Raw genomic sequence first — 27,472 nt, 5'->3', positions numbered from 1 at the left:
AGCAACCACTATCTGATAACTGTTCTTTTTCCAAGGCCTTTCCTGATAACAAACATTTCTAAGCCTTGTGCTCTCTAGGGACCCTTCAGAGATCCATAGGCTCATGCCATCCTATGATCATGCCCATGGACCTGATTCTCTTAACTATTTCTCAAACTAAATGTCAGATCAGGTGGGGACTTCAGATGTGGGTGTTTTAATGTTGTGGAGGTAAATAAAGTAGTGACCTCCCACTGAAGGACACTGGGCCTTACAGCTTGGTATCGTTAAATGTGTTCAATCTGATTTGTTGAAATGTTCCATCCTTGATTTGTCATAAAAGAAGAAATTAAATATTTAAAGGAATACAGCAAATGTTTAAAACATGTTGCCTTTTCTTCCCCATCTGTCTTTTATTTATTAAATTCTGCCCACTTAAAATTATCCTCTCCCCAACCTGCAACTGTCAAAATCCCATCTTTCAACATTTCATATCATCTCATCTCAAAACCCCATTAGAAAGTTATTCCTATTCTTAGAGGGAATGAATTGTCAATCACTCTGTGCCCTGGGCACTTATATTTGTGAAAGCCTTTGCTGTGTTCTCCTATATTTTAGGGATGAGTGCATGTGTTTGTGCTTTTGTGTGTGTGTGTGTGTGTGTGTGTGTGTGTGTGTGTGTGTACATGTGATTGGAGCTGCTGAATGAAGTTGCTGAAAGAGACATATGGCCATGTAAGTAATAACAAATAGAAGGGCTCTATGAAAACACAAGCCAGAAATTATTCACCATTTCATGTTGAAAATAACACTTTCAGCAGAAAAATCCTCATTCGAAAATAGCAACAGTATAATTAACCTTCAACTTTACTTCCTTATTAGTGATGCAATTCTCCATTCCACACAATGCAACACATTGTCAGAAATGGATGTTCATATAATGGATTGGAAGAGCATAGAATCCAAACATCTGGATTCTTCCACACATGCCTCATTAGCTGTTTCTGCAAAAGCCAATAGGAATTCCATGTTGATGCAATTAAATGTGACTGGAGAAATACATTCTTCTCACATTTTTAGTTATACATATGTATATGTTTGGCATATAATTCAATATAGTCACAGAAATTTTAAAAAAGAAAAGTTTTCTACAGCCATGTCTGTTAACCATCACTGTGCTACTTCCTGGAAGCAGGGGAAAAGTGAGTAGTCCTGGGCTGCTGGCCACTTCACCACATTGCCATAGTGAGAGAATGCCTAGTCCATAAATAAATTTAGTCCAGTATTAGGACTTCAAGCCTGCTCTTTATGATGGCAAAAATATGCTTCAATTTGAAATTGCCCAGAAATGAGTGAAACGGGGGATTTTATCCAACATTTCTTAATTTGCAAGAACACAAAATGGGTGAATACTTGTAATTCTTTCTCTCATCACTCTCATTCTAAACAGGCCTGCAAATGGTGTGGCCTACACTTAGTCGGAATGAGAACACAGCTCAGTTTCATAGCCCTTGGAGAGCCAGCCTGGAGTAAAATCCAATAGGAAGGGGATTGAGGAAGAAGCTGATTTTCACGCTTTCACTTTCATTCTCTCATTTCCAATTTTGCCCTTTATATGCTAAAGACACAGTAATCCATGCCCAAGTTGGAATGAGCTTTTCTTCTTACGTTTCTGTGCACATGAGAGCCTTGAAAAGGGAGGGCATCCTCTCATTGCTCTTTTATAACTTTTCCAAAGGGTGAAGATTCACTTAACCTTCCCTTTATTTGATTATCTACTATAGAAAAATATTGAGTTACATAATCTCTACATTCTCTCTTACCTGAAATCTCTCACTTTCATTCCAAACTAAGTAAATACTAAACAAAAAAAGTGGTATGCTGTTACTAATTTAGGGAGCCCAAACTGTCCCACAAGGAAACAAATAAGCATGTTGTCACTGATCAGATTTTCTGGATACAGACACTGAGATCTGTGCACAGGAGGTTTCCTGGCATGGAATATTGCTTGTAAGGGAGTGAAGAAGTAAGATTTTTCCAAAGGAAAAGTTGAAATGTAGTAGAGTTCAACCAAGGGCTTCAGCCCATCCCACAGAGAGTCTGTAGAACTCTGAATCTGCAGTGACCCTCTAAAGATGTCCCAAACTGAGACAAGGGGGCCAGGCATTTATATCCCCAACAGACTAGACATTGGACACTTGAAGGAGTGTTCTTCCATCAAGGGCAATTTCTACAGGGGAACACAGCTAGGATCCATCAGCAGCCAACATACTCAGGGTTGGAGAATGAGCACTTTGACTCTGAAGGCATTGATCTGGGTGACACACAATAGTATCCACTACAGTTCACCCTAATATACGATGCTTGGTTCTACTTGATTCTTGTAAATAAGCTCTCTCAATCTAGAAACATCCTCTTTGGGATGCTAGTTGGTCTCATTTTCTAATGAAATTTGTAAGAGGAATTTTGGTCCTCTCCACTAGGGCTAGTCTCAAGGCTGCAAATGATACTCAGCAGTGCCCACCTTTACCCCCCATTCTATATTCCATACATTCTCAGCTTACACCTCTTTTGGTCTAGGTTGTCTACCTGTTGGGTTGATCCAAATACTCATCTTTCAGGGGTCTGAGGTCTTGGCCAGCATGCAATTCTTGGGTCACAGTTGCAAAATTTTTGTTTATTACCATCCTGTCACAACAGGGAAGGGCAGTACCAAGCAACGCACTAGGAGGTCAGTGGTGCCAAGCATGTTCTTCCCTGCCCCACGTGTGGAACAGCTACCTTTTCTACCCCTAATATTTGGGGTCAACTACCTTGCCACCATGTAGTCATTTCTTCCTACTCATTCCTTGATATAAGGAGACTGACCAGACAGCAATAATAGCTTAAAGCTCAACAGGACTTTCCTTGTCTCTCCTGGTAAAAGCATTTCCTTTTGAGAATAAGTACTTCCAGACCCACAAAGCCTAAATTTTTTTCAAAAAAAGGAAGCTAAAATTCCCCCAAGTGTGTAATGGGGGTGGTCGTAAGCTGGGCCACTCCACCCCTTACCTTCCAGACACCTACTGGGAAAATAAAATCAATTTATGGTTATTGATTTAGGGTATTTAACACCTCCTGGTGTATACACGCTTGCAGACTATCAACACCAAGTTGGCCTATCATTTGTACCACAAAAAAAAGAGCTGTTTCATCCTTCTTTCAGGTTGTTTGAGTTCCATAAGTTCAGAATTCCTTGACTGTATTACAACCCACCAAGCATACAAGTATCACCCGAAAACGTTTGCATCCTCCTGTGGGAATTGAGACTGAGGAACCACCACAAAAAATGTTAATACTCTGGCTACTGCTATTGCTGCAAATAATAAACTGCCTTTGTTTCTGACCCCAAGGTCTTGCATCTCCTGCTGTCAGCATCCATGAATCCATGGCAGGCTGATTTTAAAATTTGCAAATAGGGTAAAAAAACTTACACCTTCACAGTTCTAGACACTTATATATGTTGTTATGCAAAAATATACTTTAAACAGCAGTAAGAGTGTTATAAACACCATTCTAGGAAATACTATGCAAATAAAGATTTATAATCATCCATATTCATGTTTTCTAGCCAGAAAAGAGAAGTACTAAGTTATGAAGACATTATCTTTCTCAAATTATATAACTATTTTTTGATGGAACCAGGAGCTAAAATGTTGATCAATATGTGATCAAAGGAGGGCATAGAAGGTACTAGCTAACTGAGTTACACACACACACACACACACACACACACACAAATGACAGCTGACAGCATTCACTTGGTGACCCCAACTGCTTTCTTCATACTTCTTACATAAGATCTCCACCTCTACCTGGTACATGGGAGACAGAGCACAGAATCAAATCCAAGGATACAAGAACTAAAATGTTGCTTGGCTAACTTCACTATAATAGACTCTATCTGTAGAGTACTTCTTACCTCTGCACTTTAGAGGAAAATCTTACGGTGTTTTGTATGAGGAACTTAGAGTGAGGAATTTTATATACATTTCGTTCCCAGTTTTTAGACCTAAAAAGAGAATCAGCATTGTTTTATTCCTATAGGCATAACACCTTCGTATTCTACATTTACACTACAACTTATTACCGAACTTCTCGGACATATGGACCTAACTTATTGTTTTAGCCTGTGTTCCTCCAAAGAAGAATCTGAGATAAAGGTTTGCATACCAGGAGTTTATATACAAGTGGGATTCCAGAGAGCTAAAGGGAAGTCCAGGAACAGTGAATCCATGAAAGAGGAAAAGCCAGTACAAGACTGCATTATCAAAATGGCCAACTGCTACAACAGATTACGTCCAAACCAACATGACCATCTGAGGAGTCTAACGAAATACATCTTAGAACTAGGAGAAAGCATTGATCAGTGGACTCTCACCCACCCTATTGCATCAGCTCTCACCTCCTACTGCATCAGCTCTCACCCCCTACTGCATCAGCTCTCCTGCATTTCCAGGTTGCACATGTGTGAGAACCAACTGGGCTCCCACAGCAACTGCTGAGAATCCCCACGGCAGGAAGCAAAAGAGAGATGTCAAGTTTTATCTCTACAAAGCTGGTGAAAGCCCAGTATACCCAGGCAGGATCTGCAATAATAGATGGGGCTGCCAGAATTAAGAATGAGATCCAAGAGTTAACTAAGACTAGCCTCCTCTGCACACATTTTCTGGTGGTAAATATGGCAGCTTCTCTATTACTGATTAAAACCCAGACACTTTTAGTCCTCAACCAGACTTCCCACCCACTGAAGAAATTCTATTATTCTGATTTTTCACACTATCTATTTCTTAAATCAGAGAAGCTATATAACACAAGAGTAGAAAGACAGATTCTGGAAGTAGACTTCTATAGAGAGAGGCTCTGATATAATTTGAGCAAGTTACATAACCTCCTGATGCTTCTGCCTGTTCATCCATAACAAGAATAATCATATCTACTGCAAAAATTGTTTATAAGGATTAACTACATTAATACTTACAAAGTGTTTAGAAAAGTGTCCAGCACAGAGTCCATGAATATTCAGTACTACATTATTTAAACTTCATCATTATTGATATTTCTTAGCTTAAAGAATGACACTTTCAACAAAATGTATTATTTATTTGCCTGTAATGGGATCTAAAATGATGGATGGAGTCTGTTGAATTTGAGCACTATATGTTCCCAATTGGTTCATAACTTTATAAAAATGGAATGAAAAAAGCATTCTCAAATATAAACTTTTGAGGGTACAAGTCTGCCTTACTCATCTCTAAATTCCCTAGACCCAATGAAGTCCCATTTTCTCCATGCTTACCTCTACAGCCTCATCCCTTGCAACACATATTTCCAGGTTTCAAGATTCATATGGTTTGCCTGTGTCCCCATCCAAATCTCATCTTGAATTTAGCACCCACAATTCCGTGTCATTGGAAGAACCCAGTGGGATGTATCTGAATCATAAGGGCAGGTTTTTCCTGTGCTGTCCTCATGATAGTGAAAAAGAGTAAGTTTCCCTGCACAAGTTCTCTCTTGCCTACCACCACGTAAGACGTCCCTTTGCTCTTCCTTCGTTTTCTGCCAAGATTGTGAGGCCTCCCCAGCCATGTGTAACTGTGAGTTCATTAAATATTTTTACTTTATAAATTACCCAGTCTCAGGTATGTCTTTATCAGCAGTATGACAGCAAACTAACAGAAAGACGTTCCTGGCACATGTTGGCTTTGCAGCTCCTTGATCTCTCCTGCTTCATGACTCTCACAAATTATTCCATTTGTCTTCAGCACTACCACTTCCATTATTTGACTAATAATTGTCAGTCTTCAGGGCTCAGACTTTCCTTCTAATGGGAAGCCTTCCTGGATCCCACAAGTCCGAGCAATGTTTCCTTCCTATGTGCACCCAAGGTGCCCATATTTCCTCGTCATAGCACTTACTCTCCAGTATTGTTATTACCTGTCCTCATCTGTTTCTCTCACTAGATTTAATTTTACAATGATTGTGTCATTTTCATCATTGAGTACTGTGCCTGGCACAAGGCAAACCCTTAATAAATATTAGTGGAATCATCAAATGACAGAATGAATGAACACATACATAAATATGTGATCAAAGGAGGGCACAGAAGGCACTGAGTCACACACACACACACAAATGACAGCTGACAGCATTCACTTGGTTTTCTCATGTCCTCCACTCCACTCACACATGGCTAGAGCCCTCCTCCTGGAATGTGATAGCAACATGTAATAGTGGCCACTTCTCTGGACTGGTGCCCAACTCTGTAGGGTCTCACCGGGTTTCCAGCTTTGACTGAGGGTCAGGAGCAGAGTCCAACTCATTCTCCCTCCTAACAAGCAGAATTACATTGCTCCTTGCGATTGGCCCTTTTTAAATCTGACCCCAACTGCTGTCTTCATACTTCTTACGTAAGATCTCCACCACTGTGTGGTGCATGGGAGACAGAGTACAGAGTCAAATCCAAGGATACGGCTTGATCGGTGCATTGAGTGGAGCCTCACTTCAGTATCACCAAAGACAAAAGTCATTCACTCTTCATTGAAACAGTCAATCCCCTTAATTATTTCAACAGTCACTTCTCACTAGAATGTGATTATAACCCCAAGGAATTCCTCATTATGCATGAACACAGTGGTAATATTTTAAAGTGAACAAAAACTATTTTGGGGTGTCTATCTTCTTTCTCAGTGCCCTTCTCCTCAATGCTCCTAGCCTTCCTTCTGGAGCTTCTTTCTCCAGAAGACAGTCTTTACCAGCCCCTGTGGCTCTCCAGATGACTCCCAAATCCGCCAAGATGAGGGTATAAGTCTCAAGACAGTGTTTTCAAAAGTGGGATTTTTGCATCTCCAAAATCTGCAACAACTCAATGCAGTGAACCAGATTGTCTTGGGGTGGGAACCCTGAATGTCATTTTACATGCCCCAGGTGATAAAAATTATGCACTCCCAGTATTGAGATCTATAGACTTTACTCCTTCCAAATATTTTCAAGTAAGGAGATAACCTTCCAACTACAAAGTAATGAAGCCTGATATGTATTTGAACTGAAGACCCTTTGCTTCCCCATAAGAATGGGTCTGACTCAGGTAATTAACCACATAGCAGTTTTAGACATTAAGATCAGGTGGCCTAATGGAGCCATATGGAATTGAGATCATATCAATTTAGGGGGTTATTGACTCTGACATCTGACATCAGTTTAAATCTGAAGCCAGAATTTATGAGCTGTTTAAAGGTACCTTTTTAACTTCTAGGAACTAAATGTTCTCATGGTAGCAAGCACAGTTGGAAATCTTAAGAGACTTAGATTTGCTGGCTTGGGCAGTGGATATGCATGATTACCTGAAATACTGGAAAACACAAGAGGAATGTTAGTGACTCTGAAGAATTCAGTCAAAGTTGAAGAATCTGGCTACAGATTACATTTGAGGAGAATCCAGAATTAGTAAATTGATGAACAATGCCCTACGCACAATGTTACTAAATAAATAGTAAGCAGACAATATTTATTTCACAAGTAAGAAAAGTTTTAAGTAACCTCAGAACATTTTTCTTTAAAACCAAGCCATTATTGTCCTGTAAAGACAATTTCTTTTCTAGCAGAAACCATATTCATAGTTTGATTTAGGTCATTGTTATATTATGGTGAAATTCCTCTTGAGTTAACACCATAAAAGGTAATTTAAGATACTGACTCTTTCCAAATAGAATATTAGTTTCTCTTGTAACCAAATACAATGGTGATACTCTCCAAATGCAATCCTTTGACTAGAAGTTGGCCCTCACGTTGGAGCAAAGGTTTTAAGCTTGCTTCATGCTGAATAAAGGCAGTCAATTCCTTCTTTTTCTTCTATATGGTTGGGCACTGCTACTGCAGAGGGAAAGTTTCCCATTAAAGGCACACATAATGTCTCTTCATCTCCTCATACTCCAAAGAGTTCCATTCCAAGCAAGCTGATGTTACAGTCTAAGACTGGACTCTGTCAATGTATTGTTGCCATCGCTCGTTTCAGTTTTGCCAAAAACTTCTAAAGGGGTGACAGATCAAATCAGTCTGTCTAACCCATATGGACATTCTCTCAAAAGCATATATTATAGTAGTTAATGAATACTATATATCTTTAGAAACAATACAGTATTAAGCAGCAGATATTTCACAGACCTACACATTGACATAAATGCACTTTTAGTCTTCCCAGAATATGTTTAATTAAATAATAACAAGAGCAATGAAAACCTGAATATAAGGTACATTATGTCGAAAGAAACGCTGGGATTTGGGACTTTAACTTAGATTTTTTTTTATTTTTAGTAAAGATTTATTAATTGTGTACTTGGGCCAAGAACCATATTAAATACTAGTAATTAAAAGAATAATAAAAGACTGTCATTGCCACACACAAATTCACAACTCAATAGAGAGAAGCAAACATACTTCAAATAATTATAAAACAGAGTGTGTCACACCTGTAATCCCAACACTTTGGTAGGCTGAGACGGGTGGATCACCTGAGGTCAGTAGTTCAAGACCAGCCTGACCAAGATGGAGAAAGCGCATCTCTACTAAAACGCAAAATTAGCCAGGTGTCGTGGCGGGCACCTGTAATCCCAGCTACTCAGGAGGCTAAGGCAGGAGAATGGCTTGATCCTGGAAGGCGGAGGTTGCAGTGAACCGAGATCCTGCCACTGCACTCCAGCCTGGGCAAGAGTGAGACCCCATCTCAAAAAAACAAAAAACAAACACAAAACCAGCATGTTGCCACAATACAAGAATGACTTTTTACATAAAGTCTGGCAGTTCTCATAAAGATGACATTTCAGCTTAGTCTTCAACAATGAGTGAAGGAGGTGGGCAAGCAGTCACATAGGGAAAGGAGCAAGTGTAAAGTCAGGGCAGCCCCCAAACAGTGTCTTTGGGGACTGGATATGGGCTGGAAGGTCTATCACTGTGGCACAGAATGGATTAAAAAGAATATCAGGAAATAAGGCTAAGAAGCCATGAAAAAGTCTCCATCATCCTTCACAAAATAATGTTATTTTTTGATAGATGATTTTTTTTTTTTTTTTTTTTTTGAGATGGAGTCTGGCTCTATCGCCCAGGCTGGAGCGCAATGGTGCGATCTCTGCTTACTGCAAGCTCTGCCTCCCGGGTTCGCACCATTCTCCTCCCTCAACCTCCCAAGTAGCTGGGACTACAGGCACCCACCACCACGCCAGGCTAATTTTTTGCATTTTTTAGTAGAGACGAGGTTTCACTGTGTTAGCCAGGATGGTCTCCATCTCCTGACCTCGTGATCCACCCGCCTTGGCCTCCCAAAGTGCTGGGATTACAAGTGTGAGCCACCACGCCCGGCCATTTTTGGATAGATTATTTTCTAAAGAAATAACTTAAAATTTCTTAATAAAAGTAGGCCATATGAAACTGTCCACCAAAACGGGAAATATTTGTGGGAAAAGAATACAATCTTATGACCACATACCCATGTGAAGCTGAAAATTCCATTTTACAGAATCATAAACATTGCTTTTTGAAGTCACAGACAACTCTAATAATTCATAATTATAAGGAAACTAAACAGAAAGATGCAAACTAGGTCAGCAATGTAGGGCACTAATCATCTGATCCTATTCTGTCTGTTTTAAAATCCTAAAGACTAATTCTTCCAATATGTGGAATTACAAGTTTGGCTTTTTTCTCATCTTAATGCAAAAGCAAAATAAAAATAAATTCAAATCTTTAGAACTAAAAGTCATGTGTGGGTTTTGGACCATTTCAGTAGGAATGGCAGTTTCCTGTGCTCTGTCCTTAGTATTATAGACTACTTCAGTGCAGTATTCACAGACATTCCAGGGAAAAACAATCTTATAATAAAGCAGGTGAACGAGTTGTGCTTCAGTCACTCCTCTGCCTGTTCTTCCCTTAATCACCCCACTTTAAGGCATTATATTGCTGCAAAAGAAGATTCTAAAAAAGCACTCTGCCAGATGACTGAAAAACAATATATATGTTTTTAAAAAAGAATATTTACTGAAGTAAAAAAGATACATAATTCAAGGAGAGTGAAATTTTGAATCTTCATCTTCCAAAATATGCTCTCATTTTCACTTTTTTGCCTTTGTGACTCTGTTCCCAGTATCCATATCTTTTTTTTTTTTCCCTCCGAGGCAGAGTCTCGCTCTGTCACCTAGGCTGGAGTGCAGTGGTGCCATCTTGGCTCACTGCAACCTCTGCCTCCCGAGTTCCAGTGATTCTCCTGCCTCAGCTTCCCAAGGAGTTGGGACTATAGGCACGTGCCACCATACCCGGCTAATTTTTGTATTTTTAGTAGAGACAGGGTTTTACCAAATTGGCCAGGCTGGTCTCAAACTCCTGATCTCATGATCCACCAGCCTTGGCCTCCCAGCACTGGGATTACAGGCCTGAGCCACTGCGCCCGGCCATTCCTACCATTTTTAAGGATGTTCATTACTGCCACCATATGTTATGCTGGTCTTATGCAATTTAGTTTCATTTAGGACACTGGATTCAAGTATTAAAAAATTTAACTGCAATATAGCATGAAAATGAAATAAAACTATATGTTCTTAGATAATTTTTGAAAAATTCACATTGTTGTTGTATGTTTTTTGTCTCCTCTACATGAACAACCATAATCTGTAAGTGCTGAGTGTTAACGTGGAGCAATTTAAAAATGCATTGTTTTGGCAGGCAAATAAAAAACTTTTAAACAGTTTTCTCTGTATTTCTTTAAAAAATTATCTCAACTTTCTAATGGGCTATGGAGATAACAACAAAAGGTCCCAACTTCTATTAAGATCCTGGAAGGGCTATAGCCAAAACAAACCAAATTGGCTTTTCTAAAACTAAAATCCAACTTCAAATCAGCTCAATCACAGCCTGCTTAAGGCTAATCCTCACCAACTTTAATTCTCTGCCGAAAAGAAAAAGTAAGTTCTTGCTGGGGGAAAAATACATTAGCCAGATCCCCAAATAATCCCTAAAATATTTCATTTCAATTAACTGACATTCAATAAAAAGTTACCAGACATACAAGGAAAACTGACCAAAAAAATGACTAAATTGAGAGAAAAATCAGAACAAATGAAGCTCAGAAATAAGAAGTACTAGAAATAGACTTTATAGTAATTACAATACATCTGTTTAGTGAAACAGATGACAAGATGTAGAATTTCATTTCCCAAACACTGGAATCTATAATAAAGATTTAGTTCTAGACAATGGTACTAGACTAATTGTAGGACTAGCCCTAGAAAACCATCCTGAAAAATACAATTACTGAAAATAACATATCAATAGATGAGTTTAACAATAGACCATCTATGACAATTAATGAGCTAGATAATAGGTAAAAATAAAAAGAAGCAAAAAAGTAATTTACGGTATTGGATCAACATAATTGCTGAATTGGGAGAGGAGGAATATAGTGGCGAAATGCAAACATCTTCTGGTGTTTTGGCAAAGTTCTATTACTTGAAATGAATAGCAGTTACAAGGGAATATTCACCTTGTGAAAATTCATAAAGTTGTGCAAGTAAAAATGCATAAAACTAATCATTTATCTACTTTTCTATGTGTAAATTTAAGTCAACAAAACATGGACTTTTGGCCTTGGAGTAAAGGCCTCCTGAGCTCAATTATCTTTCCTCCAGTTTTTCCAGAGAAATTTTTCTATTGGTGAGGAAAATGGCTTTTGTTTTCATAATCATGCATGTTGCTGCAATACAGTGATGATGTGGTCAAGAGCACCTATCTGCTATGTAACCCTGAATCATGAGTTTGACTAACCATATCAGAGAAGCCAATGGGGAAAACTCTCCCTTTCAATGTAGAACATATCTGTGAGACTCTGAGTAACTTTTTGTTATTCTCTGCACATATCCTGTATAGCATCTTCCGAGCAGCATTTTGCCACAGAGAAGGATATATGACCTTAGGAGGTGACAAATCGGTCTTAAATCTGCTCTTGGCTATGAACACATTTAACATCTGAGCATCTAAAACCGTGGCATGGGGAAGGTTTTTTCCACTCTTAAAATAGACTGAATTATAGTGATTTGCTTAGTAAAACTCCATTTACTAGACAAAAGATCAGGAAACTATTGCTCATGGACCAAACCCAGCTCATATCTTACAAATTTACAAATACAGATTATAAGTCCTGTGATCTAAAAATGTTTTTCACATTTTACAGGTTTTTAAAAAGTGCTATGAGATAGAGATTTTTTACTACCAATCCCTTTACAGAGAAAGTTTGCTTGCTGTTGCACTGGATCTTCTCATTTGCCCAAAGCACCTAATGAAACAAAAGAAACTCCTGGTTGGAAAAATCTTCAGTGATGGTTAATTTCATGTGTCAACATGGCTAGACCACAGTACCCAGATATTTGGTTAAACCGGTTTTGATATTTCTGTGAAAATATTTTTTAGATAAGAGTATAATTTAAATCAGTAGACTCTGACTAAAGCAGATTATTCTCCATAACGTGGTAGACCTCATCGAACCATTTGAAGGCCTTAAGAGAAATAAGACTGAGGTCCCATGAGAGTGAGTTCTGCCTCCAGAATGTCTTCAGGCTTGAGCTGCAACATCTGCCCCTCCCTAGTTCTCCAGCCTACTGGCCTACCCTACAGATTTTAGACTTGCCAGTCCCACAATTACATTAGCCAATCCCTTAAAATAATGTAGGAAAAGTAGGACAGAGATCTAAATTAGAGCATTAGGATAATAGTTAACAAAATTATATTGCATACTAGAAATTTACTAAGAGAGTAATTTTAGCTAGTTTTACCACACAGAGACACACATATAAATACAAGGGTAATTATGTGAGATGATGAGTATCTTAATTTTCTTGCCTCTAGTAATCATTTCAATATGCATATCAAAACATTGTTATATATTTTAAATATAAATTTAAAAAATCTTGTGTGTGTATATCTATAGATAGATGTAGATACACCTTGTCATATCAGCTCTATTGATGCTGTTTCTATGTTTCTCTTACTCTATTAGCCCTGCTTCTCTGGAGAACCCTAACTCATACACCTTTGATAGCGAAACTCCAGCCAAATAATCTTCTCTCAATGACCCAAGAGACAACATATATGAGAAGTAGTAACCTAAAAGATGTTAAAAGAGTGGAAGAGTCAAGTAATACTAGCGTTCTTTTGAGAAGAAAATGAGCTAGTGTGATGGATTCATTGCAAAAGGAAAAGAGTGGTTTCAAATTTCTATTCCTCTTTATATACATTTTCTTTACAATGCGATTTTGAAGCTCCTCTTATCTATTTTCCTACTCCTTGAATCTAGGCTGGCCTTATGATTTATGCTATTCCAGCTCTAGACCTCAAAGAGCCTTCCTTATTTTCATTCTGTCTTTTGTTCCTTTGCCTTTTCCATGAGAACAAGTTCAAGCTGGTCAGCTAGAGCTGGAGACACAATGTAGAGTATAGCCTAGTCAGCTCAGCCCCTAGCTCATTAGCTAACTGCAAAAACAATGAACAGCTGAACTCAACTCATATTAGCAGAATTGCCCAGCAAACAGGGATGCTTAAAAATAATAAATTATTGTTATTCTGGAATAATAAAATGTGTAGGAGACCATTGATTTATACTAAGCTCCTATGCTGGGTCCAACAAAGCCAATCAATATGGAGTCATTCATGTGAATGAAACTAACTAACTTGAGAGTATACTTACAGCTGAGTTTCAGTTAGATACAGCTGCTGAAGTTTAGTCACTTGTAGATGGCCAGTGGATCCAAGTAAGACAAAATGCCAAGCTATAAACAATTAAATTTGGGTTTTTTTTAGTTTGTTTAGTTCTGTTTTGACAGGGTCTTGCCCTGCTACCCAGGTTGGAGTACAGTGGTTCGGTTTCAGCTCACTGCAACCTCCATCTCTTAGGCTTAAGCAATCCTCTTGCCTCAGCCTCCCCGGTAGCTGGGGCTATAGGCACAAGCCAGACACGTGGCTAATTTAGTCTTTTTTTTGTAAAGACAAGGTCACTGTGTTGCACAGGCTGGTCTCAAACTCTGGGCTCAAGAGATCCTCCCACCTTGACTTCCAAAAGTACTAGAATTACAGGCATATGCTACCACACCCAGCCGAGCTGTTCTTTTTGCAGCACGTTTGTTTTCTGTTCATAAATGCTGTCTGACCATGTAGCAGGCAGAAGTTCTTAGAAATTGTTCTGGTTCTGAGGACTGCCAGATTTGAGAATTGTTGCTAGTGATGTTTCTTGCACAAATAAACTCTGATAAATTTAAACTTCCTTAAGATTTTTTTTAACACCCAGCAAACACAGATGCATTAGAATTAATAAATTATTGTTATTCTAAGTAGTACATTTTTGAGGCAGTTTATTACGTAACATTATTGTCGTGATAGAAAACTAATATATCCTACTTGAGAAACTGAGTCTGTTACTGTTTCTTTTATCCATCTCTCATCATCTTAGCATCTGAGTATGCATGGTCTAGTTTACATGAAGGATGCTGAGTGTGCTTAATTTCATACGCACAGATAATACACAAAGAAAATCCTGTTTTCATAAGTCTTGTCAGACATAAAGAATACTTTTCCTGGACTTCTGACAACAAACAAACCAATCTCAGGTTGAACAATTTTTTTTTTTCTGATATAGCCAGAACTCAACATGAATGTGGAAAAACCAAGTGATAATTTTATGCAACAAAAACAAAAGCTCTAAATAAAGGAAGAACACAGGATGAATTATTCGGGTGTATATACAAGATTTCTGATGAATAGCTTCGAACTTTTTTGAAGAGATTACTGGGCAAGTTGAGATATATTACCTATGGAACGAGTGGATTTGTTTTCTGTTTATGAGAAAAAAACTCATAAATAAAATGAAAAGAACTAGAAAATTATATGTTTAATTATCAAATTCAGTACAAGCCATTCAATTATTTTTCAAGCAATCTTAACATTTTGGGGAAGCTTAGTCTCAAATTTTTCAGAAAATGCATCAAAGATGCAACAGCAATTCAATAATAGCAAAGAGTAAATATATGTTAGTGCTTATCAGTAACAATGGGAAAACATGTAGATCATTTGCTACTTAATGAAGAGTAAAAATTTTAGTCCATGCAGATTTTTCATGTTAAGTTTATTCATACAGAAGTCTCAACATTAAAAAATTCTTCCAGAAAAAAAAGACATAGCTAAAATCAAAGGAGTACTGAACAAAATTGAGACATAAAAATCCATATGAAGAATCAACAAAAACAAGAGTTAGATTTTTTAAAGAATAAACAAGATTGACAGACTGCTGCTTAAATTGACAAAGAGAAAAAGACTAGGGTGACATTACAACTGATTCCACAAAAATACAAAAGATCCTCTGAGACTGTTATGAACAGAAATGGATAAATGCCTGGAAACACATAACCTCCGAAGATTGAATAAAGACTAAATTGAAGCCATGTACAGACCACTATTGAGGTCTGAAATTGAATCAGTAATAAAAATTCTACCAACCCAAACAAAAAGCCCCAGACTAGATCGATTCACAGCCAAATTCTACCAGATGCACAAAGAAGAGTTAGTAAGAATTCTACTAAAACTACTCAAAAAACTTGAGCAGGAGGGACTCCCCTGTAATTCATTCTATGAAGCCAGCATCACTCCGATACCAAAATCTGACAAAGACACTACAAAAAAGAAAACTATAGGCCAACATTCCTGATGAACATAGACACAAAATTCCTCAACAAAATACTAGCAAACATTCAGCAGGACATCAAAGAGTTAATTCACCATGGTCAACTAGGCTTCATTCTTGGGATGCAAGGTTGTTTCAACATCTACAAATCAATAAATGTGCTTCACCACATAAATGTAATTAAAAACAAAAACCATATGATCATTTCAATATACATAGAAATGCTTTTGATAAAACCCAACATTGCTCCATTATTAAAAAACTCTCAACAAACTAGATGTTGAAGGAACAGACCTCAAATAATAAGAGCCATCTATGACAGACCCACAACCAACATCACACTGAAGAGACAAAAGCTGGAAGCATACCCCTTGAGAACTGGAACAAACAAGGATGTCCACTCTCACCACTCCTACTCAACATGGTACCGGAAGTCCTAGCCAGAGCAATCAGGCAAGATAAAGAAATAAAAAGGAATCTAAAGAGAAAGAGAAGAAGTCAAACTCTCTCTCTTTGCTGATAATATGATTCTATACCTAGAAAACCCTAAAGATCCTGCCAAGAGGCTCCTGGAATTGATACAGTATTTCAGTAAAGTTTCAGGACACAAAGTTGACGTACAAAAATTAGTAACAATTCAATACCCAAAAAACATTCAAGCTGAGAGCCAAACCAAAAATGCAACCCCATTTACAATAGCCACAAAAAAATAAAATACATAGAAATATACCTAACTAAGGAGGTGAAAGATGTCTACAAGGAGAGCTATATAACACTGCCAAAAGAAATTACAGATGACACAAACAAGTGGAAAAACATTCCATGATAATATACTGGAAGATGTAATATCATTAAAATGCCCATACTAACCAAAGCAATCTACAGAATCAACATTATTTCTATCAAACTACCAATGTCATTTTTCACAGAATTAGAAAAAAAAAAAAAACTATTTTAAAATACATTTGGAACCAAAAAGGAGCCTTAACAGCCAAAGCAATCCTAAACAAAAGAACAAACCTGGAAGCATAACTTCACCTAACTTCAAACTATACTAAAACACTACACTAACCAAACAGCAAGGTACTGGTACAAAAAGAGACACATAAACCAATGGAACAGAGTACCCAGAAATAAAGCTGCATATCTACAGCCATCTGATTTTTGACAAAGCCCACAAAAATAAGCAATGGAGAAAGGAGTCCCCATTCAATAATTGCTGCTGCTTCAGCAGACTAGCCATATGCAGGTGAAGCTGGACCCTTACCATTCACCATGTACAAAAATTAACGCTAAAAAATTTAATGTGAGGCCTCAAATCTTGCGTACCCCATACATACACAGAGAGGTATAATATATATCTGTATATAAACTCAATAAGATGTGTGTGTGTGTGTATATATATATATAATCTCAATGAGGTGTGTGTGTATATATATGTAATCTCAATAAGGTATATATATATATAATTTCAAAGAGGTATATATATATAATCTCAATGAGGTGTGTGTGTGTGTGTGTATATATATCTACTATGTACCCACAAAAATTAAAAATTAAAACATTTCATAATACAAAAAAAAGTAAGACCTTAAACTGTAGGAATCCTGGAAGAAGAAAACCTAGGAAACACTATTCTGGACATTAGCCTTAGGAAATAATTTTTGACTAAGTCTTCAAAAGCAATTGCAACAAAAACAAAATTGGACAACTGGGACCTAATTAAACTAAAGAGCTTCTGCGACTTGGCGCGGTGGCTCATGCCTGTAATCCCAGCACTTTGGGAGGCCGAGGCAGGCAGATTAGCTGAGGTCAGGAGTTCGAGACCAGCCTGGCCAACATGGTGAAACCCCGTCTCTACTAAAAATACAAAAATTAGCCAGTCATAGTGGCAGGCGCCTGTAATCCCAGCTACTCGGGAGGCTGAGGCAGGAGAATCGCTTGAACCTGGGAGGTGGAGGTTGCAGTGAGCCAAGAGTGTGCCAGTGCACTCTAGCCTGGGGGACAACAGGGAAACTTCATCTAAAAAGAAAAAAAACAAGTTTCTGCACTGCACAGCAAAAGAAACTATTAACAGAATGAAGAGACAAACTACACAATGGGACAAAATATTCACAAACTATGCATCTGACAAAGGTCTAATATTCAGAATTTATAAGGAACTTAAACAACTGAACAAGCAAAAAACAAGTAACCCTAACAAAAACTGGTCAAAAGACATGAACAGATGAACAGACACTTCTCAAAAGAAAACATACAAGCAACCAACAAACATATGAAAAAATGCTCGACATCACCAATCATCAGAGAAATTCAAACCAAAACCACAATGAGATACCATCTCACACCAGTCAGAATGGCCATTATTGAAAAGGTGAAATAGCAGATGCTGGCAAGGCTGTGGAGAAAAGGGAGTGCTTACACACTGTCGGTGGGAATGTACATTAATTCAGCCACTATAGAAAGCAGTCTGGAGATTTCTCAAAGAACTTAAAAGCAGTACTGTTGCACCCAGCAGTCCCACTGCTGGGTATATACCCAAAACAAAATAAAGTATTCTACCAAAAAGGTACATGCACTTGTATGTTTATCACAGGACTATTCACAGTAGCAAGGACATGGAATCCACATAGGTATCCATCAATGGTGGATTTAACAAAGAAAAGATGGCAACAAAAGACACTGGGAACTACTAGAGGGAAGAGAGATGGAGGACATCTCTGTGTCCTCCATGACAAGGGTTGAAAAACTAACTATTGGGTATTATCCTCATTACCTAGGTAATGATGATGTCATTTGTATCCCAAACCTCAGCATCACACAATACACTCATGTAACAAACCTTCACAGGTACCTCCGAATCTAAAATAAAAGTTGAAATCATTTTTTTATTCTGCTAAGTATATATTATATTACAGTTGTTTTTGAAGGTTTTTTAACTACACTGAATACACTTCTTCATGAATAGCACAAATGCAAGAATTTAAAATGTGTTTATTTATTCATTTATTTATTCAGGGCTAACAGAAATAATGCCTAACCTCAACATACCTTTATCCTGATGAATTGAGTTTGGGAGCTAAATTATCTGGACAGGGGTCTTTAATAATATAAAATAATAAGTGTATGTTTTCAGGCAAAACAGGTAACAATTCTCATGCATTTATTTATTTATTTATTTATTTATTTATTTATTTATTTATTTATTTATTTTGTTGTTGAGACGGAGTCTCGCTCTGTCGCCCAGGCTGGAGCGCAGTGGCCAGATCTCAGCTCACTGCAAGCTCCGCCTCCCGGGTTTACGCCATTCTCCTGCCTCAGCCTCCTGAGTAGCTGGGACTACAGGCGCCCGCCACCTCGCCCGGCTAGTTTTTTTTTTTTTTGTATTTTTTAGTAGAGACGGGGTTTCACCATGTTAGCCAGAATGGTCTCGATCTCCTGACCTCGTGATCCGCCCGTCTCGGCCTCCCAAAGTGCTGGGATTACAGGCTTAAGCCACGGCGCCCGGCCTCCCATGCATTTATCTAATGAAAATTATAACTCATCAACTGGAAAAGGAGAAATACTTTTACCTATAGTCAGAAAGAATATGTATTTTTTTAATTTTCAATTTAATTTGCTATAGTAGCATTGTTTATTGCTGGAAAAGTTGCTTGGGAAATATTTTGATCACATTTCTCCAAAATGTAAATCTAGCCATATTTTATTGCACAACTCCAAAACTAAACCTCATCTTTTTTATGAGTTAAGTAACCAATACAAAATGTCAGAGCCTCCTGAGTTTCTAGTACTTTAAAAAAAATAGAAGGAGGGAGGAAAAAAATGGCTTTTATAGAATTTCAGAACAACCTCATACATTCTAACTTTTATGACATCCTAAGATTTTCAGATTTAAAAGGGGAAATTAAAGATGGTTTCATATTTCATCAACAGTGTGGGAAATAAACATTCAAGAAATTACTTTTCCATCATGTGTCATAACTCATGTGACCTTGGCTCAAGGCAAGTTTGTGCTACAGTGTTGAGCTGTCAGAGAGAGAGACAACAGTAGGGCTGAGGCTGAGAGATTTTCTTAGCTATGACTGCAGAGAGGTACTGAACAGTCTAACAGTCACACTGTTATGGGGAAGAGAGGGCTTGAGTTTGATCTGCACTAATGTTATCCCAAGACAGCGCGGTCTGCTGAGTGCGTATATTTACAGAACTATTTGCCTGTGGGTTCATGCTCAGCTATCCTTCCTCTCCTTTAGCCCCAACAAACCAACTTTGTTCTGTAACATAGCAGGTGGGGTCCACCCTGCAGTCTGCATATCCCAGATCTAAGTATTTGACTTTCCAGCTTCCCACTGAGTTCAGCCAATAGGAAGAACCCTTGGGAGATGTGATGATGGAGGGAAGGGAGAAGCCTGGGTAATCTCCCTGTTCCCCTCTGCATTAGGCAGAGTATCCGCCAGGGCCATATCTTCACCAAGCTCCCATGCCCTCTGCACTAAAACTGCTGTGGTTCTAGCTTCTATTGGGCCACTCTATTCCTGGAGTCTGGTGAAACTGCCTTCTCCAGGACTGTAATAACTAATATATTGGTTAGCTCCCCACTCCACTTAGTATCTCAGCTCTTCTGCCATCTATGTAATCAGTTTCTACAAGTTAATTGTTCTTGGTTTTAATATATGGAATTGTTTTCATTTGTTCTGACTGACACAATGAGAATTTATCTGTCCCTTGGCAGTAATTCCACTTGGAGTGGGTGGGCTCTTTCATAGTGGTTCATGAGGGCTACGGACTATAAAGACAGGATTATGCCCCATCCTCATGGGGAAAGGGATTGTAAGAGATGTTTAACAGTCCCAAAAGGTGAGCTGGGAATCACATCAGAAACACAGTCTAAAAGAAGGATCAAGAATACACTCAGGTTCCAAGGCTGAGGCCCATTCACACAAACTATAACTGTAGCAGGAGTAGTTGAGGAGGGGTGGGTAGAAGGAAAGTCTGTAATTCACGGGATATGTGGGCTCACTCTAGGCACAGCAAATATTTTATTTAAGGAAGCAAGTCTCACACCAGTCCCAAATCATGCATGGAGATAGTCTTCCTAATTCTTCCCAGATTAGTGAAAATTGGCCCAAGGACTGGGTGAAGCTGAGCTCATCAAATTTAAGGGTTTGGGAATTCACCTTCAGGTAAAACTGAAACAAACATCTTTTGAAAGATTTCAGCAAAATTATTGCTAGTGATAAAACTAACTTCAAAGATTTGGTAATATTTTCTATTCTTCTAATCACTCTTCTACTCTTCTAATTGTATTCAGAGCATTTGTCCTGTTTTCTTTTTCAAAATACCATTTACCTTCAATGTCAATAATCCTTTCTAGAATCTTGCTGGTCAAAGTGTGGTGCAAAGATGGGTAGCACTGGTATCATCTGGCAGCTTACTAAAAATTCAGAATCTCAGGCTCCAGCTTAGCTTGACTGAATTAGAATCTGCATTTGAACAAGATGCCCAGGGGATTCATGTATACATTAAAGTTTTAGAAGTACTTTAGGAGAAAGTAATTTAATTCAAGTAGCAACTAATATGATTAAAACACTCTTATCATAGTATTAGAACACAGAAAAGAATTTTGTTTTCCTTAAAGAGTGAACCATAAAATACATACAAACAAAAAATTTAACAATGTGAGTTCAGGATTTTAATTTTTTACTTATATGCTGAATGAAACTAAAGAGCCCTAGATGATCTAGATGACTTATTCAACCCTTTTCTGTTTATCCTACATGACAAATATTAATATAAGGGCTGTTGGCATAAAATGAGAGGCAGCAGCAAGAATGAAGACTGGTCAAAGGGACAAATCATAGGACTGAACATCAAAGAACCTTAATTTTCTTCCCCATGTTTATGACCTCTCTGCTATGTGCTTGGGTGCATAACGCCTCTTCCCTTGCTAAAGATGTTCATTCCACTGGAAGTTTATCATATAATCAGAGTGAATAATGGTCATACTACACAAACTCTATAGTAGAATTTTGCTCAAAATGCTAATATCAAATTACAGATTTACCAAGATATTTGGAATATAAAGCGTCAAAGTGGTTAAAGGCTGGTGGGGGAAAAAGAATAGAGCTTTCCAGGTTAAAAAATAAAATCAAAAAACAAGTTTTGTTTTTATGTCAAAGTCTTTTTGAAAATTATTTTTCTTTTTTTGGAGGGAGGAGGCATCTTCCTAATAACACCAGAAAATATATTAAGTATGTAAAGAGAGAAAAGCTGTCTACCTAACATTCTGAAAATACTGAGTGGTTGAAGATAAGACGACAAAGGAGTCTTAAAAGCTCTGGAAAACACTGAGGGAAAGTAATCAATAAACTTTCTGCCATAAAGATTTTAAAGTAAAGTTGTGTATTATTTCTGCTTTAAGTTGTATGACTCCAAGTCCCCAGTACAGAGGTAACTATTACATAACACTTTCCTTTGATTCCTTACCACCTCACAGGATTTTTTGGTAAAATTACCTCTGTAGTTGCCTTAAAAATATTATTTAGTGTATTTAACATTTGTATATGTTATAATATAGTTTAAGTTTTAAAAATATGAGTGTATGTATGACTCATTTTTATTTTAAGATGTAAGTATATATTCCTAAGTCTGCTCTAGGGTTCTAGTTGCACTGACTGTTGAAAAGTGATGTCTAAGTTGGAAAGGAGAGATCTTTTTAAAATAGAGACATGTTGAACTCATCAAATAAGGAGGGAAAGAAGAGAGAGGAAGAACAAAAGAAGAATGTGTGTTTCTGCAAACTCAACAACTGTGTGTGTTAACACAGGAGCTTAAAGTAGGAGCTCTGGAGTACACAGATTCAGAGCACCATGAACACAGTTGGGAGGTACAGCAGGTTCAGAGAGATGCAGAGTGAAAAGATAGATGGAGGATGCACGGCCTATAGGATCTACTGCTTAGAAGTCAGGAAGGCAAAAGACAAGCTGAGACTGCAGTAAAAGACCTGAATTTTCCACCCTGAGAGGAGGAGCTATAGTGAAGTGCCTTCATTTTGCCAAGCCCTCAAAGCTAACTCAGAAGTTAACTCCTTAATACATTCTTCTTTGATGTCCAGATTCAAGACATCCTTTGCTCTTTACTCTTCCCCAGTACTTTTCCTCTGCATACTCTTATAAATATGGTAGCTATGAATCTCAGTCTGCAAAGCCAACTTTTTTAACTTTAAAAATTTTAAGCTTTAAATCCAGCATTTTAAAAACTTTTGATCTAATTTAATCTGTCTCAGAGTCCCTAATCCAGAGATTATGAGAATGTCAATCCCAAACAACTCTGAAGCCACTACTGAGGTAGGAGACCAGCTGGACTTAATTCCAGGTTCTGATGGGATGCAGTGAAAAAACCACCAAGAACCAGCAGATTGCCAAGAAAGTGATCCCTAGCTGGCCTCATTGTTCATTACCATGAGACACTCCCACCAGTGCCATGACAGTTTGCAAATGCCATTGCAACCACCTGGAAGCTACTGTACCTTTCCACGACAGTGACCAGGATGTTACCACTTCTTTCCTAAAAAGTTCTGTGTAACCTGTTCCTCAATTTGCATTACCTCACCCCTTGATTTGCATGTAATTCAAAGTGCACATACGTGACTATAAGTATAGTTTCCAACAGCCAACAAGCACAGCTCATGGCTCTAGGTACAATGTCTATGAGTTCTGCTCTGCAAGGAACAGTTCCAGTTCAATAAAAGATTACTATCCAGCATGACTGGTTTACCCTTGAATTCTTTCCTGAATGAAGGCAAGAGCCCTCTCAGGCTAAGCCCCAGTTGGGAGGCTTATCTGTCCACCTGCATCAATATAAGACAACAGCCCTCTCAGGCTAAGCCCCAATTTGAGGGTTTATCTGTCCACCTGCATCTCTACCATTGCAGGGTAGATCCAGAATCCAAAATGCTAATGGGTTTCCCTAAAATGGAAAAGGAGGCTCTTACCATCTGCCCATTATAGCCATGACTGAGATTTATGGTTTCCACTTGGTGGTGGTATAGTGACTCTCTTATTTCAAGCCCTGTTTGAGATTCAGCCTCTAGGGTGTGCTACCTAAAGACAATACCAACAAGAAAGTCTTGGGTCCATGCTCTCTGGAAACCACTACTCTACAGTTTCTTTCAATTCTTGGCAGTTCTCCCTATCCTCTACTCCCACTCACTGTCAAAAGTCTCTTCACTTATCTACCCCTCCCCATTCTCTGTTCAGGATACCTATCACAATCTCTTAGGAGAACTTTGGCTTTTGCAAAAGACAGGAAGGGAAATATGGTGAAGGCAACTTCTGCTTTTGTTCCCATTATATACATCTCACTTTAGTGAAAAAAAAAAAAAGTTTGTCAACCTGAAAGGGGCAAAAGGAAAAACAAACTAATTAATATGTTAGCTTTGTAGTCTGATTTATTCTTCACCTGAAGACTCTCTATTGTCATCCCAGAGAGATAATTTACTCTTCATTTAGAGGCCATCCCAAACAAGATGGAACCATGTTTGTATCCTGAATTTGGGTTCTTTGGGATGGTAGTCCTAGCATTCAAAGATTAGCTGACTCAGTTTTCTTGAATCTCTCCAAGTACTACATAGGTAAGCCTGGCTACTAGGTAAATTTTCTGCTTCCTAAAGGGCACTATCTTCTTTTGGAGAAATTTCTTCCAATCCACACTGGCTACATTCCAACCAGAGAAATAATTATTAATTCAATAAATCTTTATTGAGTGTTTACTACATGCTAGACACCGCTCAAAGCACTGAAAATAAGACAGTGATCAAGGCAAACAAAAATCTCTAACTTCAGGGAGCTTACATACTAGTGATAGGGGCAGACCACAGGGGCAAAAAAAATAAAATTACTAAGATAAATAGCATGTCAAATAAGAATAAATTCTTAGGGGAAAATGTAATCTGGAAAAGGATCTCCTTAAACCATCATTTGGAAAGGGCAAGGGGTGCAATGGGGAGGAAGAAAGTGTGAAAAAATGTATATTGGGTTGCCAAGAAAGGTGTCAGCCCTAGAGAGTCCAGATATGTCTTTGGTGTTTTTGCATAATTGCATAAAGTAGAGGGTGGGAGGCAGTGAGAAGGGTATATAACTCTTTGGGGTTTAAAAGTAGCCAGGTGTAGAGTCAACTCTAACAGGTGGTGAGCTCGTTCTCTACCTGACTCCATTTTCCTCTCTTCACCACTGAGCTAAGACTCTCTCTCCAATTTCTTCCACCAAAAAATTGGAAGACCATGCCATGCTCACTAGAGTAAGAGCTGTTGGGTTGTCATGATGATTCATGCAACAGGTGTCAATCATCAGGTTGAGAATCCAGCCCCTAGCTACACCTATCCTCGGTCTTGACATTTTGAAACAAGCTGAAAAGGTACTGACTGAGCTGAGACTCCTGTGGGATCAGAGAAGCTCCACCTGTGATCCCTTTTTGGTTTTCTGAGACACTTCACCAATATTTTATTTCTGCATTACTTTTTGTGGTTTACCCTTGTGGGTGCTATCTTCTAGCAAATGTAAGGTCTAAATTCTAATATTCTCCCTCTGAAACTAAGCAGGGCTCTCTGTAGGCCTGGTTTGGGGTCTGGTCTTCACTGAGACAGCATATTCCCAGATGCACTTCAGATCCATCAGTGGCTGTGTGATGGCTCACTTTATCTGTCAACTTGGGCTGGACCATAGTGCCCATATAGTTGGTCAAACTTATTCTGGATGTTTCCATGAGGGTACTTTTTGGCTGAGATCAATATTTAAATGGGTGGACACTGAATAAGAAGTATCCTCCGTAACGTGGGTGGGCCTCATCCAATCAGTTGAAGGCCTTAACAGGACAAATGCTGACCTTTCCTGAGCTAAAAAGAATTCTGCCAGCAGACAGAATTCCTTTTGTCTTTGGACTTCGCTGAATTCTTCCCTGGGTCTTCAGCCTGCCAGCTTACCCTGAAGATTTTAGAGTTACCAAGCCCTCACAATCACATGAAAAGAATTCCTTGAATAAATCTTCCCCTCTTGCTGTATATATATACATGTACAGTGGGTTCTATTTATCTGGAGAACCCTGAAGAATACAGGCATATAAAACTTATTTGGTGGTTCTTCATTTAGACAGCTTTTGTGATTGACTATGAAAGGGTTCTCCCCAAATCTTGCAAAGCAGTAGTGTGAGCTTTTCACAGCTGTGGTATTATCCATTTGTCACTGCAAAGAGCCATCTGTTTCTAGCTTTCTGGCTTAAAGAGATGTGCAACCAATTCTATTTCTTTCTCCTCTTTTATCAGCTTCAATAGTATTCAATAAATCAGTCTAGCACATAAAAACATGTGTTTTCGTCTTCATCACTAGAGTATAAACCCCTCAAGGGCACCACCACTGTAGCACCTCTGGGGCTACCTCACACGCTGTAGATGCTCCATAAGGAAAAGAGACAAAGTTGAGCAAATTGTACTGAGAAACTGGATGAGCATGGTTGGCCTAATTTTACCCCAAGAATTAACCCAAGCATGCAGGTGTATCTGGTTTAATTTTGCATACCTTCCACGAAAAATGACTTACCAAGCAGAACTTCACACACTGCGGTTATAAGAATGCATTTTTTCACTGGCTCCAGTTCACATGGTTTAAATAGCATTTCATTTCGCTATGAGCTTTATTTTAATTTGAAACTTCACGAATATGAAACCATTTGAATCAAACCAGATGCAAACATTCAGAATATCCTGCTCATTCCTGTCAGCCTACTTCACTTGAGAAACAATTCAATTTGTCTTGACTTCAAGCAAACCCTTATTGAGCAGAGTTCTTTGTCTCTAATTGGCTTTTAGACTCCTCCACCCTTTACTAGCTGGTTTATGGAAAAAAGCAAGTAATCTTCAAAAAATAGTTACACCTTTTTTACTTAAAAACAAGTTACTTTGTTCGGCAATTATAAAATAATACAGAAATGTGAGTAAGCATATTGCATCTATGTGTATTGCTTGCATATTCAACTCATATACACACATTATCCTTTTAGTTCACTGTAGTTTTATATGAACCTATAATAAGCCAGTTCAGGAATGATGCCCGCCTTATTGTTAACAAAAATATGAGGATAAAGTTTTCCACTATCACATCCACTACTGTTTGGGTATGTAAGCTTCCACTGTAGTTGGCACATGAGAGGTGAGTAATACTTGTTCCAGATTCAACTTGGAAGCCCAATCTAGGCTAAGCATTGTGTATTTTCTTACTTTTGCAGCATAAGACTTACACAACTAGAAAAATAGATTTGCAACTTTCACATACTCCCCTTCACCAGTGTCCATTTTCATTCAAACTCTACTTTGGAAAATCTATCTGTAAAATAAATGGCAAAGCAATGAGTATTTAAATACTAGACTAGTAACAACTAAGGCCATTTTTTTAATCCAAACACCAAAGCAAATGACCAACACTGCTGGATTCATTTTAGAAGCCCCCACATTTCAAACATATATCTTTATACACAAACAACCAAAATATGGATCTATCTTTGTATAATATCCACTTAGGAGAAATTGGTTTTTAAAAAAACAGAAATGCAACAAGGAAAAATGATGATATACATTAAAATATAGAGACATATGAGAAACCAGTATTTTTCTTAAAAATCTAGGATGGGAAATTACACAGAAAATACATGAAATGCAGTCCCTTTGTCCTTCTGGCTTTTCTCAATCATCGTAGTTTA

Source organism: Rhinopithecus roxellana, chromosome 13, assembly GCF_007565055.1.
Source record: "Rhinopithecus roxellana isolate Shanxi Qingling chromosome 13, ASM756505v1, whole genome shotgun sequence".
In the NCBI taxonomy this organism is placed as follows: Eukaryota; Metazoa; Chordata; class Mammalia; order Primates; family Cercopithecidae; genus Rhinopithecus; species Rhinopithecus roxellana.
Note: the sequence above shows the minus strand (reverse complement) of the source record.